At 49.0% G+C, this 6,000-nt stretch overlaps 1 protein-coding gene across 4 annotated transcripts in view; it reads left to right on the top strand.

Annotated features, from left to right (window-relative positions):
• Window positions 1-2,280: 2,280 nt before the first annotated feature.
• The window catches only part of TTLL6 (tubulin tyrosine ligase like 6), a 49,778-nt gene continuing 46,058 nt past the window's right edge, over window positions 2,281-6,000 (top strand). For 3 of the 4 annotated variants that reach the window (XM_044939072.1, XM_044939071.1, XM_044939074.1), the window contains exons 1-2: window positions 2,282-2,331; window positions 3,059-3,678. The gene's annotated coding sequence lies outside the window, so the exon portion shown is untranslated. Of the gene's footprint in view, window positions 2,332-3,058; window positions 3,679-6,000 lie in introns of all 4 variants that reach the window. The other variant, XM_044939073.1, reaches the window with a different exon arrangement.

Genomic DNA, 6,000 nt, shown 5'->3' with positions numbered 1-6,000 from the left:
TATTTGGCTTTGTCAGATCTTAGCTGCTGCATCCTGGATCTTCGTGGCCTCATGTGGACTCTTTCGTTGCGGTGTATGGACTCTAGTTGTGGTGAGCAGGCTCAGTAACTGTGTTACAAGGGCTCCAGAGCACATGATCTTCAGTAGCTGCAGCATGTGGGTTCTCTAGTTGTGGCACAGAGGCTTAGTTGCTCTGTGGTATGTAGGATCTTACTTCCTTGACCAGGGATGGAACTTGTGTCCGTCCCCTGCATTGCAAGGTGGATTCTTAACCACTGGACCACCAGGGAAGTCCCTCATTACTATTTTTACCATATAAAATGATGTCAATGTGTAGGTGAGAGGACTCCATACTATATACTCATTTCACACACATACATGGGTACATAGTATGGAGTCTATAAAAGAAGTATTAGTGGGAAATGAGTATTCCAAACAATTTGAAGGAAAATAAAAAGGTAACTCTAAACATACAGGATCCTTTCGCTACATGTAGTGCCTTCAGTGTGGGAGACCCAGGTTTGATCCCTGGGTTGGGAACATCCCCTGAAGGAAATGGCAACCCACTCCAGTATCCTTGCCTGGAAAATTCCATGGACGGAGGAGCCTGGCAGGCTACAGTCCACGGAGTTGGACACGACTGAGCGACTTCACCTCACTTACAAGTGCATGCATCTGGTGTCTCCAAGGCACCCAGCAAGATGCCCTGCACACACAAAGTGTTCAAGTAATGTGCCTGTTATTTCCTCTGCAGTCAAGGCCACTTTCTATGGAATTTGTTTCTAAAAGCATCTGCACCAAAAAAAAAAAGGGTGCCGTAAAAACAATCATGAATAATAGCTCCTTTCAGGGAAAGCTGTTTCCCCCAGAAGGCAGAGGGAAGATGAGAAAGGACAAAATAAAAACAGAAGCTGGAAGCTCCATTGCTCCTGGGCAAGCAGCCCTATTCCCTGGGCCTCTCTGAGCCCTATCAGATACATACCAAAACGGGAGACATCAGAAGAGGTGCTGGACAGCAATTTCTGTTACTATTTCACCAATAACAGTACTAAGAAGTGTGTGAAGGAAGGAGTTCTCTATGAAACCCTGCAAGGCCTTGGTCAAGGCATCATATTCTTCCGGGCCTCTCTTTTCCTCATCTGCAAATAAGAGATCTCTTCTGATTTAATAAGACTTCTGTGATTCGACATACCTCTATAATATTTCCTAATACATTACATCATTTCTATTTCCTACTTCATCCCTGGTACATATACCAGTACTTTCTTTTGATTGGCACAAGAAGAAGGGGCTTCTAGGCTGGATCTTGGGTCAGGGGACCAAAAGCAGGACACTCTATCTTTTTACGTTAATTACTTAAAGGAAGTGTCTCAAACTGGGAAACAGAGTGTGTGTCAACTGTAAATAAACTTCTGAGGGTTCTGTTATTGTCTTTTATTTATTTAGTCAGGTGGGTGCCTTAGGAACAAAAAGACAGTACAAACAACAGCTTCAGACCTGTATTTTTTCACACACTCTTGCTTCTTAGTTGGAGCTCAGAGGAGGGGACATAGTTTACATTTTTGGAGGACTGCAAGGACCCTCTAACACACTGCTTTAACCTTCACACCTAGGCTCAGGAAACCCCAGTGTTTGTCATGTGGGTTTTCCTGTTTCTGGTTTGTCTGCTACAAATCGCTGATGCTCAGATTTCCTGGCTGTCACTCTCTGGCCCTGGAGGCGATGCCTGAGGGGGTTGAACCCTGCTTTGCTCTCCAGTGGGGGCAGCTCTACTGTTCACCCTGTGTTTGTTCCTGTCATTACCCCTGAAAGGACAGCAGTGCCAGGCTCTGGCCTATTAGCTCCCACTGCGGCCAACCCTCTCATAAATAACCCGTTGTCAGGGATTTTAATGGAAGCCCTCTGGAAGCTGTAAATCTTTGTGGCTCCCTCCTGCATCCTCTCTCTCATTTCCATCACAATATTACTCCAGAGGGACCAGAGACCAAAGCGTGAGCTTGCCAGAGCAGATTGGTAGGACACTGGGGAAAGAAAGAGGCGGGATGGGGGAGGGGAACAGAGCTGGGACAGTTGGTCTTAGGGAAGCATCTGTTGGGTGGCCAGTTGATGATGGTCACCTGGATCCCCAAGGCCCTGGAGAGGGGGAAGGGCAAGATGGCCTAGGGCCACCTGGTGGGAAGAGGGAAGAGAACAGGATGGCAGAGAGGCTTCTGGAAGGGTGCACCTTGGGTCCTCCAGTGTGAATTTAAGCACCAAGTAGCAGGATTTTAGTGTCTGCTTCAGGTTATGCTATGCCTTTGCCTCTAGCCTCCTGCTTGAGCAGATCAGCAGGTAAAGGGGTGGTGTCCTGGGTTGGCAGGAAAACTTTTCCTCTACCAATTTAGGTCTGAAAGGTAGCAAAGTTTTTATGTACACCAGAGCATTCAGGAGTGAGTAACTACCCCAAATAGCTAGGGATTAAGGTTTAGACATCAGTTTAATAAGAGTGGGGGTGATTAGGGATTCAAAGGATGGAAGTCTCTAATGAGACTTGTTTACACAACTTTTTGGAATGTCCAAGAAAATGGACATTCCAAATGGCTGGGTGGTGCCTGCCTGACTGGAGACCTTCCTGGGCGGGTGGAGGGGGTTGCCAGGTTGTGACCACTGGTGTTTGGAACACTCTGGTTTATTTATATCAGGGAAGTTCAAATTGGATTTCTTTCTGCATCGGCTGTAGCCCAAATACTTCCAACTTAAAAGTAAAAACTCTTCTGAAGATTTTTTTTTTTTAAGTCCATTCACCTGCTGTTTCTCCAGTATTCTATCACAGCATGGTACGAAGTCCTGGGTACAAAGTTCCCAGTGAACCTGCTAAAACTTAGCTCCTGGACTAACTTCAGCATGCTTCACATCACAGATGTGGATTTTGTCTTTTCCCTTAGTTGTTTTGACCACAGGTTTTCTTAGGAGGTCTTCTCCTTCTTACATGTCTCCCTTCAATTGCTGGAAAAGAAAGTAATGATCCAAGTCGTACATAAATCTTACTCCTTGGGACTAAACGATCTTTTTTTCACAGGAGCAGCTACATTTCAGTGGCATCAAGTCAAGCATCTGGAAAAATTTCAAGAACGAAGAGGGATGTATATCCCTCCTCGGTTCAATCCGTTAAGGGAGTTTCTCAAAATCGCTATGATTCAAGACTTAAAATCAATCCTTTGTTCAATCTTTCACCAATCTGAATTAACCCAGGCAAAAACAGCTCTGTGCTGTGCTTAGTCTCTCAGTCGTGTCCGATTCTTTACTGGCTGCCAATCCTTTCCAGGCAGGACTCTAAGCTCAGACAGCTGGAAACTTTAGGAAACCACAATTACCTGAATCCAGCCACTACTCTGATTCTCCACCTGAGAACAGTCAAGGTGTTGTTTTGAGAAGTCAAAACCCCTGAGCCCTGGGCGGCTCTTTCTTATTGGCCAGTTCAGTGGCGGGGTCAGAACCCCCCCCTCCGGCCCCTCCTCCCACCCTCTGAGGTATCATGATTCAATAAGCCTGAGTGGTTCGTCACAGGCTTGTGGTACCCATTTTACTGCTAAAGAAGCTAAGTCCCAGGTCACGTCGGCTGTCCGAGGTTACACAGGAAACCTGAGATCTCGACTTGGGTTTCAATCTAGCCCTCTCCGCTCGGTGTTTCCTGCTCCGGTTAGTGGATGTTTACCCTCTACAGAGTGCCTAAGGCCCAAGGCGCCCCTCGCTCGGACCGACTAACGCCCCTGGAGCTCCAGAATCAGACGTTCTGATTCGCTCCGGTCCCCGACGTTCAAGCCGCGCCTGCGCACGACGCCCGGACGGCGCGGGCTGGGTCAGCCTAGGACCCGGGGGCGGGGCGGATCGGGGAGGGCTGGGCGGATCCGGTAAGGCGGGGACCCGCGGAGGGCAAGCGGTAGTTGCGCCTCGCGCGGCTGGAGCGCGGCCCCGCGTCCCAGCGTCCTCGGCGTCTCCCGGGACGACCTCGGGCGCTTCTCTCTCCGAGCGGTTAACTGGATTCGGGAGGCGGGGGGCATGCCAACTACCGAAGGGGCCAATCGAAGCCCTGGAAAGCCCTATATGCAAATAGGGGCCGGGCGGACCCCAAATTAGGAGCGGCTAGGGTTGGGGTTAGGGGTTGTCTGGCAGCCAGAGGGAGCGTGTCTCCGACCAAGAGTGTGGTTGCGAGCTATACGGGCGGCAGAGCGGGGGCGAGACAGGGGAATAGGAATTGCGGGTAAGAGCGCCCCAAAGCCCGCTGCTGCCCCCAGGCTACGGCCTCCTAGTGCCTCGCCAGTGAAAACCGGGTTCTACATGTCCCCCTCGTCCCCCACGGTGCCCAGTTTCCCAAAGCTACCCCTCTGCCCTTCCCTGGTGGCATTCTGTGGCAAAAGCCTCCTGCACGCCCCTGCTTTCTCTCGGTTCTCCTGTAGCCCACCTCTTCTCAGCAGGTCTAGGTATCGCTCGCCCTCTTCCACGCCCCATACTCAGTTCATTGCTAAAATATTCTCACTCCCGTTTCTCATCCTCAGGACCCCATGCCAGGACCTTTATCACACACCAGCCATTCTTTTCCCAGCTCCTCACTCTTTCCTAACCTACCTTTCCTCCCAAACCTGGGTCGCCCTCTGTGCGCACCCTCACTTCCTGCCCTCCCTCGATTTCCCCAAACCGAGGCCCCCAGGGAGCTGTCCCTGAGATACCAGAGATCCCTAGGAATCGCACAACTCTGTCCCTTTCCTCATTCCTCATCCTCGGATCCTTCTCCTGACCACCTTTCTTCCTTTGTCTGGAGAATCCTTACAGAAAGACACTCAGTTTCTCGTGGCAGCGCAGCCCCCTGCAAATAACCTACCTCCTTTCCAGCCCTCTGCAAATAACCTCGGAGAAGGCAATGGCAACCCACTCCAGTACTCTTGCCTGGAAAATCCCATGGGCAGAGGAGCCTGGTAGGCTGCAGTCCATGGGGTCGCTAAGAGTCGGAAACGACTGAGCTACTTCACTTTCATTTTCATGCATTGGAGAAGGAAATGGCAACCCACTCCAGTGTTCTTGCCTGGAGAATCCCAGGGACAGGGGAGCCTGATGGGCTGCCGTCTATAGGGTTGCACAGAGTCGGACACGACTGAAGCGACTTAGCAGCAGCAGCAAATAACCCATCTCCTTTTTCTTTCACTTCTAGGCGTTATTTCTCACCTTCCTGAAGGAAAACCCTTCTAGGCTTGAGGAAAATTCTTTGGGACTTGAACCCTAGGGAAAAATGTAACATATTTATTAATAGGAATGAACGTGGGAAGGGAGTTAACAGTTTACTAAACCCTAGTATGTGCTAGGCACTTAAGTTATTTATTGTGTACACCAGTGCCACAATTATATTTTCATTTTACAATAGCCCTTATTTTGAACCAAACATTACTTTAAGAGCTTTAGATATATTAACTCAATCTTTAAAGCAACCTCATGAGGTGAATATTATTTTCATTTTACTTACGAGGGAACTGAGGTACAGAGAGAATCACTCATCCACAGTCACGCTTCTGTTATAGTAAGTGGTAGAGGTGGGGTTTGGGTCCAGAAGCAATCTGTCTTTGCTAGTTGCTGCTGCTAAGTCGCTTCAGTCATGTCCGACTGCGTAATGTGGAGAAAATGACTGGGTATGAGCCTGCCTGAAAATTGCATCTTCCAGTCTTGCAGAATGCCTTGATTTCTAGCAGAATAAAAGATGGCATCTGAGTCAGCACGTTTCTTGTTCGCAGGGAACGTGGCCAGTTATTCTCAGCAATTATTGGCAAAACCCTTGAATAGTTGAGTGCCTCCCTTGTTAGTCTGGGTTTTGCTAAGGGTCCCTTCAAGGCCCTTTGCTGAAATTCAAAGAGTGGATAGAATGAAAAGCCAAAAGACCATAGTGAAAGTGAAAGTCTCTCAGTCGTGTCCAACTCTTTGTGACCCCATGGATTATACAGTCCATGGAATTCTTCAGGCCAGAATACTGAAGTA

The sequence above is a fragment of the Bubalus bubalis genome, chromosome 3, assembly GCF_019923935.1.
Source record: "Bubalus bubalis isolate 160015118507 breed Murrah chromosome 3, NDDB_SH_1, whole genome shotgun sequence".
Classification (NCBI taxonomy): Eukaryota; Metazoa; Chordata; class Mammalia; order Artiodactyla; family Bovidae; genus Bubalus; species Bubalus bubalis.
Note: the sequence above shows the minus strand (reverse complement) of the source record. Positions and strands in the feature narration are given on the sequence as shown.